We start from the raw sequence: 12933 nt of genomic DNA, 5'->3' as shown, positions 1-12933 counted from the left end.
CATGACATCCTCACGCTGCAGCCGTTAGACGCTGGCGCGCAGGTCAGTTAGAGCGGTGGCTGCTGTTTGTCATCTGGCTGGCTGTAGAAGATATCACGAATGGTTTTGCGGCAGTAAAAATGCCGGAACCGCTCCCCGGATGAAGGCGGCCGCTGGCACGGCTTCTCGGAGCGAGCAGAGCCAAAGCGCTCTGCCAAAGCAAGCTGTTCCTGTCGCTCGGCCGTCCACCTGCACTCCCAGCGAGCTGTAGGAACTGCTCCAGGTAGTGGGGAGCTGCGTTTGGCTAGCACGGTGATGGGGCCGGCTTTGCGCTCGGGGCCTGTATTGCCCGCGTGTCTCAGAAATAGGGTTGGACAGGAGAAGGGGGGCTGCAGGAAGCGTTCAAATTCATAGATAAGACGGCATAGAAGAAGACGAGCTTCAAACAGTGACAATTTCCTCGGACGCTTCCTGTGGTGGATGACCGGATCTGAAATACGTTGAACGGAGACGTAAAGAGCCCGGGGCAGTAATTGGCTAACTGGTGTTTTTTGTATCACTTCTACTCATTTTGTTTTACAAAGGGAAATAACTCAACTGTTTGGTGTAACTTTCTCTTGCAGAACATGTAAATCTAACATTGTGTAAGGCTCCCAGTTGTCTCTGCTCCCGTATGGCATTCCTCTTCTATTTGCCTCCTTTGAAGTGTGACCTCGAACGCAAATTCCTCCTCTCTCGTGTCTCGGTGAAGTGACCGAAGAGTCATTGCCATTTGAACGCTGTTTTAGGAGGCCAAGAGACAGAATTAATCTTCCTTCGCGTTGATCTGAGCAGTTCCCAGTAGGTCTGAACGAAGAGGGGGAGCGGAGGTAGGAGGAAACCCAAAGGCTTAGCGATTTTGAAGAGGAAACAATCGTGCGTCCTCTTTCTCCTTAATCGTGGGCTCCTCGGTTCCACTGGAACTTCCATGTTCTGGTTAAATTATTCAGACTCTGCAGGAGAGAACAGATGCTGTCCTAGAAAATGCCGTCTGTTGGCTTGTCACAACTACTTGGGAAAGAGTTTTGATTTTAAACTGTAAATTTAATTCCAATGATGCCAGAGCATATCTCCAGTCCAAAGCTGTGTCTTGAACTGCACCCTCAGGTAGGGTGACCTGAAAGAGAAACAGATTACAGAGGCTGTGGATTGAATTCCAGAATTGAATTTGGGTATTAGATTTTTCCTTCGATAAATTCTATTAGTCCAACCAAATAAATACGTCAGGCTGGAATCAAAGTCTATTAGTTACATGCTTTGGCGCAGACTGCCAAGTGCTCAGGATCGATTCTTTATGATGGATTTTAACCGCAGCTTCTGAAAAGTCATGTTTAAAAGTATTGGCCTGATGACGGGTGCTAAGACACGTCCCAGACGTTACTGGTATGAGCCGTGCAAATGAAGGGCCGGTGTCCCAGCAGAGGCCACGGGGCAGTTGGGGGAAGCGTCAAAAGTGTCGTTGTGATAAGACACTTAAAATTAGATGGTCTGAAGCACTGTGGTGTAGTAAAAGACTTGCAGAGTGTCGCAGAGAGCTGCATTTCGGAAGAAAACTGTGATTTTTAAAAAAATAGTAGTCCCCCGCTTACCTTTGAAGAGGAGCGGTGTAGTTGTCGGTTAAGGCAGAAGGATTTTTGAGAGAGGGGCCTCTGGGAAGTGGGAGCGCTGAGCGGAGGGGGAAGCGCCGGCTCGGTTTGTCTCCTCCTTTCTTACCATAAAGCTGTGTGTGAATCCCGCTTCTCCGAGGGTGCGGTGGGGTAACGTACGACGAAACCCTTCTGCGCGCAGTGCTGAGTGGATGTAGCGTGGGCGGATTTACTTCACGCACCTCCCTTGTCTTTTGCGTGGAAAGCGGCACGGGGCATCCTTAACCCGTGCCAGCTGGCGCTTGGATGCCGCTCTCCCCAAATTCACCCTTTGCTGCCAGCGGGCACTGGTGGCCGCGCTGCAGGTGCGGTGAGAAGGCTCTGCTGAGGGCAGCGCTTAGCAGAGACGAGGCGGTAACGCGCGTATATGTGATTCTGCAGGAAAGAGCATGTGAAACCGCAAGAGTTTCGCTGTATTTCCCACGGTGACCTGTGGGGAGCTTGTGCTTTGTCGCAGGAGCGCTTAGCCTCTGGCCTGTCGCCTCTTCGGGATGGTTTGTACCCTGTTTTATTTCAAGCGGCTCGCCTTTCCCGAGAGCAATTTGAGAATAGGCGGCGGGCTGAACCGAGTCGGTTGTTAAATAGCATCAGCTGCCCTCTGGATGGCGTCTGGGAGGTTCTCCGTGCCGGTCACCGGACAAACGCGGTGCTCCGGAGCATTTGGGCTGAAAGCGATGGGAAAAGCTGGGTCCCATCTCCCCAAAAGGGGACATGGGGTGTGTCAAGGCCCCGCGTGGCAGAGGTAAAGAGGGGGCGGTGATGGAGTCTCAAGCTTCATATCCTCTTCTAGAATTGCTGGAACAACCTGGGGATATTCCTGTTTTCCGGAGGCTTCCTCACCCTCCTTCCTTACAGCTCCGTGGAGCTGTGGGTCCTACAGCCCGGCCGTGTGTGCGGTGGGAAGGTACGTGATTTAGCAGGGTTTTCTGCTGGCCGTCCCTTAGACTTCCCCCAATGGTCCCTTTGATCTCTGGAAGGGAGAGCAGAAGGGGCTGGGGGAGGCAGTTTTACCGGTGAGTTTTCCTCCTGGCATCCTCTAATGCCCTGCGGTCCCCACGGCAACGCGAGCTGGTCCAAATCCTTCCTCGGAGCGTGGGACGCCGGCCGCTCCAGAGGCAGAAACCTCCCGAGGCCGGGAGCTTCTCACCGTGCTTTCATGCGAGAGCACGAATTCCCTCAGAAGGCAGCCTCAGCCCTTCCTCCTCCTCACCTGCCCCCCGCAAAACCCTTCCGTGGCGGGGAGCCCGTCCATCCTCTGGCTGGGGATGGCGTGGGTGTGCCCCACGGATCACCCCCGAGTCCACATGGCTTTTCTCCACCCCACTGCGTAGCAATCGTAGTTTGCTCTTTGCTTTGAACCTTCTGCTCACACCAGCTGTGTGTTTTCTTCCGGGTTTCTGTGCTGGGAGAGCGGAGAAGGATGCGATTCCCCCCGGGACGGCGGAGGCTGCCTTTGATGCCAACCTGGTGACTTCTAAGACTGCAGCGCGCCGTCGGCTTTACCAGGAGCTGCGGGGCTTCTTCCCTCCGAGGAAGTAGAAGGCGCATTTCCTGCGAGAAAGGAAGCTCTTTGTTACGAGGATGAAAGGTACTTTACATAGCATATAAGCCGCGGTCACTTTAGGAATTCGTGTGTAGCTGTAAAGCTGATGAGAGGCGTCTCTGGTGCCAAAACCTTGAGAAGGTCCACGTTAGCCAAACTTGCTGGCAATGTAGATGAGGAGTAGGGAAGGTGTCATTGTGACTGCGTTAGATTGAATATCCCTTCTGGGTTGGATCGTAGCAATTGTTTAGTGCGTCCTCCTGCAAGGTCTCTGAGGTTGCTGGGTCTGTCCAGCAACGGCAAGCTCGAAATGTAGGAAAATTCTGGTCTGTCGGATGGTGCCAGGGTGGATTAAGTAATTATTATATTTTTTTTTGGAGCTGAAAGCGCATCTGCTTCAGAGAAAACACCTGCAGGGAGAAAGTGGTAGAAAGTAGACATTGGCTTAATTTTGAGATGTTCAAGTCTTCTCTACTTTTATAGACTATAATCCGTAAGGGATGCGGGACTGGATTGAGTCTGTCCAGCAACGCACTACTTCACTGGTATATTTGAAATATCTTAATGAAGACAGACAGAAGCTCCTGTTCTCTGAGCCGGAGGAGGAAGGGAGGGAACGATTGATTCCCTGGGTGGCTGCTCTGCCTTTGTGCTCCCTGAGGAGCACCCGGAGACCTGCAACTCCTCCTCTGGAGCAGGGCTTGGTGCCCCCAGGACGTGCCTTTGAACACCTAGCGAAGTTACATGGTGGGCTGCTTGTGTTTGCGGGCTGTGTTTGGGAGGGGGGAGTTGTTTTTCGGTGTGTTTACCGGGACCTCCGGTTTCTGCAGCGGAGGAGACTGGCCCAAGAACAAAGGGGAGCCGATTCTCTGGGGGCTGGCACCGCGTAATCAAATGCAAGGTGAGCAATAATCATTTTCTCCAGCGTGGCACGGTTTGGCAGGGAATGATCCTGCAGCTGGTGCAGATATATAGATTGGAAGGGCCAACTCCAAAGTCAGATCAGGTCGCTGGACATAATGCCGCCTTCTCCTGCAGCGGCTCCCCTTCCCCTCTCCATGGGTTTTGGGGCACAAAAAAAACTATGTGAATAATTATATGAGGTCAGTAAAGGTGAATTCGTACTCCACCCTAACAGGAAAAAGGCATCCTTTTTTCCTCCACGAGGCAAATGTACTTTTTTGTGTGTGGCTGCCTTTCTGTTTGGTATCTGTTCTTTTGATGGAACGGGATAATCTGCTTTACAGGCTTCGAGATTTTGTCTTATCCTGTGAAGAAGCGCAGATGTGGACTCTCAGCAGGTGACACTCCTCCTCGCGCAGCGTCTTTGGAGAAGGGCTCGTTGCCGCGTGAGTACCCGCATGCTGGAACAGAAACAAACTGCAGGCAAAAGCGATGATCTGGCTGTTCTTTGCTGGGATACCTTTACGGTGCTTTGTGGTTTTTCTGGGCTGAATTTGGTTTTGAGCACTTGCTGGTGAAGCAAAGGGCTGGAGCTCAGTCCAGCTGCCGAGAATGAGAGCCAGACTGGGACGGTCCCAGGGCGCCATTTGGGCCGAGCTCTCGGGTCTCACAGCTATTCCGCTGTGTATTTTGTATATTGTGTGCCCTCTGCTCATAATTCAGGGAGATTTTTTTTTTCTTGCTGCTGTCTCCTTGTTCTCAAAGGTGAATACCAAGAACAGCGGAGAGGACGTTACTGCACTACCACTACGAGATGAGGCATCCTTCATTTTTCCAGATGATGCATGAAGAACTACAAGCTGAAGATGAGAAAAGCGCCTGTATTTTACATCCAGGCCTATTTGTTTGAGTTTATTTGTAAAAAGAGAGCACGCTTGAATTGTCTACAACCTAAACTCATTAGTGGTGTTGCATCTTCCCCAGCAGAGCAGCGCTGCAAGTCGGCTATCGCACGCTCTTGGCTTAGGCGGTGCATTTTTTCCTGTCGGTTCATATTTTTACAAGGGACTTAAATATTGGCTTATTTTTGAGGCGTTCAAGTCTTCTCTACTTTTATAGACTACATAATCAGTAAGGGATGCGGGACTGGATTGAGTCCATGCAGCAACGCACTACTTAGCAGCGGGGGAACCTGCTCCACAGTAACGTTTGAAATATCTTTATGAAGACAGAAGCTTCAGCTCGGAATTTATGTTTGGGTTTTTTTTTTCAATGAAGGACTTAGGCTTTTTTCTTCACTTGAATGAGATGTTAGTATTCTGTGTTGTGTTATTACATGTCCATGGCTGCTTAGAGGACAGGAACATGCCAAGCTCCTGTCAGTGTAGTATTGTTGCTTGTACTGAAATGGCAGTAGCAAGTCCTCTTTGTTATGTACTTTATAGATGATGCTGAATAAAAAAATGCAGGACTTAGCCTCTTTTTTGGGGGGGGGGTGGCGGCTTTTTTTTTTTTTCCTTGTAAAAACTCTAAGGGGGGGGGGGGCTGCAATTTTCCTTTCTACAGTAGTAAACGTCAGGCCGGAACCTATCTCGTGCGTTTGGGCTAGAGCCAAGGTAAGGAGGGGGGAGGAGGGGTAACTTAAGGAGTTAGTTTGGTTTTATTATTTTGGTGTTGTGGTTTTATTATTTTTTGTGTTGTTTATTATTACTATTTTATTTTTACTTTAACTTCTAATAATTATTACCATCACAAGCCTAAAATAAAGCATGTTGAACTTGAACAGACTTAGAGAGATGATTGTTCGCAGAGAGGTGTGTGCCTTCATCTGCATCCATACATCACTCTTAACTGGAACTGGACCAAGATAAAAGATGTCAGGCACATGGGATAAAGCATCTTTCATTGTGAAGCTTCTCCACTTCCACCTGTTGAATCACAACAAGAGAAAGCATGCATATATAAAACATAACACATAACACGTATATATAAAACATAAAACACTGAATAAAAGCTTTCTGTCAAAACAAGACCAGGCACAGATGCTCAGTCTTCACCCCCAGAGAGCAGCACACCAGCTCTACACTCATCTCCGTACATCCATCGTGGGCTGACATCAGTACAGGCTCCGACACCGTGCTTAAGCCTGGTCCAAAACGTAAACTAGTTTCTACATAAAAAGCATCAAGTCATACATGACTCACAAAAGTCCCAGCCTCTGAGCTCAAGTGATAATTAATCAATTAGTTTATGAAGTAAACTGCTCCAGCTGTGGCTCCAGGAACTAAGCTGTAAGGTGCATCTCCAGTCTTCTGTCTTGGTGCCAGTTAAATTTGAGTCTTACCTGTGCTTTGCAGAACAATATCAGCAAGGCTTCAACTGTAGAAATACACACACAATAACATCATTTTCCTTCAGTCACTAAAATAAAACAGCAGCTGAGCCTTTTCCATCCTTCTTCTGTGGATCCTCTCAGCCATACAGGGTAGACGCACAACTTTAGGCCACCACCTCTTCGCTGGCTGCAGCTTCCAAAGGATTCTGTAACAAAAAGTTTTGGTGCAGTGTAAATTTAAAGCAGAACTACAATGCGCAATGACAGCACAAAGCAAAAACTTTCACCCCCAAAGAACTTAAACACACCATTACTGGCCCTGTGTAGAACACTAAAAGATCTAAGACAAATATTTTGATTTTCAAGATAAACTAAATCAGTTTCATTCCATTGCGATTTTAAGAATAAAACTTCCTATTTAGGTGACACTGCTGGGTCCCAAGCTCTAATTCAGACCCGGACATCTCCTTCAAGCCCTTCAGTTGAGCCGTGCCACGGCTTGTCCGGGTACCTCTTCCAGGCAAATTCGAGACCTGGGTGGGGGTTTGTCCCTTGGGTTGCAAATAGAGTCTCCCAATGGGGAGGAAACAGAGCTGCACGTGTCCATCAGCTGCCACTAGCCCACAGGGAAAAAAAAAACCAACAACCAAAACCCCAACAAAGCAGACCTTTTTTCCACCCTGGCATCTCAGGGACAGTACTCACCAGGTGATGGAGCAGCCAGGTCGCCAAAAAAAGATGTATCACAAATATGCTGCAAATCAAATAAAAACAGTGGGTTATCTAATAGGTTCACAATTAAAACCATCTTTCTACTAAGCTCATGCAACAAAGCGGGTACTACAGATGTTTCATTTTCCAACAGTATCACCCTCAGACTAGAGAAACGAGGGGCAGTGACAGTCACCAGGGGAGGAAAGCCTGCAGGTAAGAAGCAACTGCTGTTCTTTCATCATCGCAGCACCAGTTATGGAGCTTAACTTACAAAAACTATTCCACTTTTTGATAGAGTATCAATGGCTTGAGCTGTGTTTCCAAGCAGCACTGGCAGCACATCGTTTAATCCAGAATCCAGAATCCCGTGCCCTTGGCCGAATATCGCTACACGTGATTATTTCTATCCAGCACATGCAATCAAACCAGATTCTAGACAAGCAAAGTCCTAACAACGATACTAACCACTTAGAACAACCTTTCTTTATATTTATACCCAACCTCTCGCCCAAGCCAGGAGCTGTAGGGACACACCTGACCGCTGCTGCGGTCGGGGACTCCGAGGACAACCGCGGGTCTGCTTGGCATAACGAGGACAAAAGGTTTACCGCCTTTTAGCAGTTGCACGCAAGATGTTTTCAAACTTCTTTAAGGAAAACAGTAGGACAGGTAATTACAAACTCATTGGACACCGCTGTACGGAAACATCGGAAGCGCTGAGCACTTACCAGCACTACTGGTGTGTGCATCTGTTCCCCGGCTGCCTGCTGTGTTTCATTGCCTTCATCTTTACAGCATCAACGCACCAACTGCGGAGCGGTAGTTGGGGAAAGCTGGAGGGGCTCCGACTCGCTGATGTTCCTCCTACACCTTTCCACCTGCTGCTGAGCTCTACTGGGGAGTGACAAGGGCACGGACTTACCTGGAGCCACCGAGGAAAACGGCCTTCTCTCAGCAAGATGTTGACCTGGGAACTTCGTGGGTGACCAGCAACGCTGTACTGGTCCACTGTCAATGGTGCTCTCGTTGAACTTCAGAGCCAGCACAAGCTGGCCATTCAGCACTACTAGGTAGCCCAAGACCAGTCTTGACAGGTAGACACAATGCATGAACATCACCATGTCCTGTAAGGCAAAAAGGTATTACTAACCTTATGTATAAGATTGTAAGTATATAGATTGCAATTGTTTAGGGGTTTTTTAGTATATTTTAAATACCTCCACTATACCCAGGGGGTTTGGCTCACCTAAAGCTGCCGAGGTTTCTATGTTTGGCAAAGCAGCTGCTCTTATCTGAAGTACCAAGCGCATTACACCTTGCCTGTTCGCTGAACAACCATAAATCTACAGGGCTGCTGTTTGATACCAAAGGCTGCCCTACAAACACGGCAATTTGTTTTATGAAGCACATCGGCCCACTTGTTTGGGTTTTTTTTGTTTTATTCCCCCGTCCAGAAATAGAGTGGCTCCTATCTATTTTCCAAGCAGTGATGGAAAAAAAAAAAAAAAAAAAGAAAAACCCAAACAAAAAACAAACACCAGACCCACAACTACCAAAAATTCATATACCTGTCCGTGTGTCAGGCAAGATGCGAGTGACCTGAGCAGGTTAGACCCCACAGATGATATACCAAGGGAAAAATCAAACATTATTTCAATAACACCACCTTAATGCAAGCGTCACTGGGTCCCCTAAAATGCATGATTTACGAGCAGCACGTTACAAACACACGCATTCAGCACAGCGTTTGCTGGTCTGAAATCCCACGAATTTTAGAGCACATATGTTAACAAGTAACAAGTCGTTTATCGTCTCTACCGCATTGTATTATTCCTGCTGAAACCTAAAACTACACAACAGCAGAGCACCGAGCAGCAAAGAGCAGCCTCCTCACCACCTTCTCCACAACCACTTCATGGCCACCATCCTGACACAGCCCAAGGCGCTGGATGACTGATGAGCGTGCACCAGCCAGGAATTCAACCCACCGCGGCGCTAAACACCCAGGGAAATGCTGAAGCACTCACATCAGTACGGGACCCTTTCCCTAAGTTTAACACGCTCCGTCTCTTACCAAGCACACCATCAGCAGACGAACGCCCCAGCAGCCTCACCAGAAAAAAAACACTATCCCAGCCATAGCTGGAAAACATTGCCCTCCTCTATGCTTCGGTTTCCTGTGAAAGCTTGCACCCTCTTCTGGGTATCAAGCCTTGGAACAGGCTGCCCAGGGAAGTGGTGGAGTCATCATCCCTGGGGGTATTTCAAAGCCAGGTAGATGTGGTGGTGAGGGACACGGTTTAGCGGCAACTTGGCAGTGCTGGGTGACCGGTTGGGCTTGATGATCTTAAAGGTCTCTTCCAACCAAAATGATTCTATTATTCTTTATTCAGCCAAATACTCAGTTTGTTCATTAATGGAAGGAAGGATTTACACCTGCTCTGAACAGCTCTAATGCTATTAGCAAAGCAAATCTCCCACATCTTGACCCTCTGCCTATCCGAGGATAGATATCACGCTTCCCCCCGCCTGCCCCAGAGGCATCATCTGTACAGATTCACTGAACCCCAACCCCAAAGTTGCTTCTTCTTAAAATACCTCTTACCTGGCAGGAGATAAAGCCAGGAGCTGCGATGCCTCGTGCACATTGTTCCCGGGAGCCGGCGGGAAGGACAGGGTACATGAACACCTCTGGCTTCAGGTTTTCAATCTTGATCCATCCCGCTCTGGATCCTCTTCCATCTCTTAAGGCTGCTGCAATGAAAATCTAGACATGGGTGCTGTTTCAAGCAGTAATTGGGAGGGTGTGCTATCCCCAACCTGACCTTTATCTCCTGTAACCCTGTCCAAGCAACACCCACCCACGGTGGTCATCATGGCTGCACCTAGTCGTGATGGTGGCATCCTGCTCAACATGCTTTCAGGGAGACAGGTAACACCACAATAGCCCAGGGATAACCGGAGCAACGCGCCCACCTAACCACACCACCGGTACTGTGGTCGATACGCACACATGACTAGAAGTCAATCGTCTTACCCCCATGAATACTGACCAGCCCAAGAGCCTTTGGAGATCTCCTGCAGAGCAGCGGGCTGCATGCTGGGATCAGTGCCGAATTGGCACTGGCACAAGTTGCCCAGAGCAGCTGTGGCTGCCCCATCCCCAGAGGTGTTCAAGACCAGGTTGGACGGGGCTTGGAGCAACCTGGGCTGGGGGGAGGTGTCCCTGCCCACGGCAGGGGGGTGGAATGAGATGGTCTTTAAGGTCCCTTCCAACCCAAACCATTCTATGCTTCTATGATGTCCCCTCGGGTAGGGACACCTCTTAAGGTTATTCCTCGAGGTTAAGAGATTCCTCAACCAGGTCCTGGGTAAGTGGTTTCTGGCATGCTAAACTTTGAAATTCTTAGCTAAGTGATATAAAGGATCAATTGCGCATGTATCATCCTTTAGGCATAAGCCGTTGACCAAGTCTGGGACTAGGACTGGATCCAGCCACACTCCAGGCTCCTTTCTGAGAAGGAGTTGAAAAAGCCAGGGGGTCCTCTCTGAACCTCAACTCAACAGGAGGGTCTCCCTGACAGCTCTGTCTGGCCCTGTGCTCCATGCAGTAAATAACCAAGTGTGCCTTGCCATCAAATCTTGTCAAAACCCTGTCACATTTACTGTCAAACTTAGCCAAATCATTGTTTTGCATCAATAAACACATTGCTCCTTCCCTCTTAGGAGTGAAGTGCATCACTCCTTCCACAACAGTACTGCGGGAAACGCCCACCGGGCAAAACCATGCCCGTTCGGGGACGGACCTTCCCCAATCCAACATCGCTCCTTTGACCTGGCTGGGGTGTGCAAGCTGGAGGCTAGCCCGCCCCCGGCATTTGTCAGGGGTGACGATGGCCAAATATTGCCGTACCGCTTGCCACGAATCTTACTGACTGCTCCGGGACGGTTGTTTGCAGCTGAGGTCCGTGAGCAACCTCCAAATTCCGAAGGGCAGCCAGCAGAGGTAGGACCCAGCTATCGCATTACTAAAACTGCTGAACTGTTTGTTACCGGTTGCTGTTATCAAACGCAGCCTATCCCCGAGTTTTGGATGAGATTCGAGTTACAGATACTTATAGGGGATGCGTAAGCACGTACTGCTTACTATTGTTACTCAAATCGCTTGGGTTAATCGGCAAGAAATGCATTAAGATAAAAAAAAAAAGCACCCCCCAAAATTAAAAGTTCTGCAAGAGAAAGGTGACCTATAAAATCGAATTGTCCTCTGAATGGTAATTGCACTAAGTTTGGAAACTAAATTCACTAATTAAACTGAAACGGTAGATTTCAGTGGTGCTTAAAGTGCTAATTTCAACTCCTCTTTAAACTCTGAATCTCCAGCAAAGTCTCTCAGCAATAACAATACAAAGTTTGGCGTACAGATGCCGGGTACTCAGAGTCTACAAAGCACTTCAGCTCTTCCAGCAGCACCTTTCCAGATGGTCTCGAGAAGCTTCTCCTCCCTCCAGCGGCACCAAGAGGGTACCCCGAATCACACCATGCCTTCACCGGCCATTCTAAGCTTTCACGGCCGGTTCCTCCGGGCTAGAAGCCTGTCCCTGACATTCGCCAGCAGCAGAGGATTTGTGGAAAGGGGAAAACTTTCATCTCCCCCTTTCCGTGGTCCGCTTGCAGCCATTAAGTATTTGCCGTTAAAAACATCGATCTTAGCATTTCCGTACGCTGATAGGCCGAAAACAAAGATAAAATGTGGGTAAGTATTACCTGAGCTCCTGCAGTAGCGGTTGGTTAAACTTTAACAACTGGCTAATGTGTGGAGCAGCAGAGAGACGCGGCACCACCTTCTGGCCAAGGTGCTTCCAGGGATAGATCACAGCCCACCGGACATCCCAGGCTATGAAAAAAAGGTAAATCGGTGCTGGAATGGGACATCCGCAACGCTGCCGTCTCCCTGGGGACCAACAGCATGGACAGACCACAGGAGCTCCACAGGGAATCAACACTGTATCATCAGGGGAAGAGCATCAGTTGGGTTTGTGTATAATAACGAGGTCCCCGGTAATTAAACCCACCCAGGCACGTGTTGTCACCCCCCTGGTGGGGGCAGGGATGGCATCACAGCTCTGTGCTCCCATCCTATTTCAGGGCCGCCCGTGTCCATCCATAGCACGGTACCGGCATGGAGACCATCGGTTTTGGGTGGACAGCGCAGGCTTTGCCGGCCAATACCGCATTGCCTCCTCCGTGAGTTCTGCTGCCTTCCAGCTTCAATGGGAAAAAGTGCTTTGGGTTAAAGGCTCGTTACCAAGGAACTCGGTTCCACACGCAGGCTGGCTCGGAACCGCTCTACAAAGGCAATTACAGCCACAACAACCCATTACTTCTTTCTACTCTATTGACCCAACTATTAGTCATATCGCAGATATGGGGCACCTCTGTCACCTGAGTAGACGACAGGTAATTTTGCGGGCCCTGTTCAAAGAAACCCCCACGTGTTCGCTTTAGGCTCAGAGCGTGATCCAACAACGCTTGGTAAAACACGCAGCCAGGATGATCAGTGAGCGTTTGCTCTTATTTGCATTTATTCAAGGAAAGAACAAACATCCCCACTAAACACCTACATTTTCAGTAGCTAAAACCTCACTAAGAGGGGGATTCAGCATTTCTTAGATAACACCAGGACAAGAAAAAATAGGAAAAAAAAAAAAAAAAACACAACAAAAAACGGAACATGACTTGATCAAAGGAGAAAGAGATTTTTCCCCCCCCTT

The sequence above is a fragment of the Vanellus vanellus genome (assembly GCF_965231255.1).
Source record: "Vanellus vanellus genome assembly, chromosome: 21".
NCBI classification, from domain to species: domain Eukaryota; kingdom Metazoa; phylum Chordata; class Aves; order Charadriiformes; family Charadriidae; genus Vanellus; species Vanellus vanellus.
The sequence above is the reverse complement of the archived record's forward strand: the minus strand, read 5'-3'. Positions refer to the sequence as shown.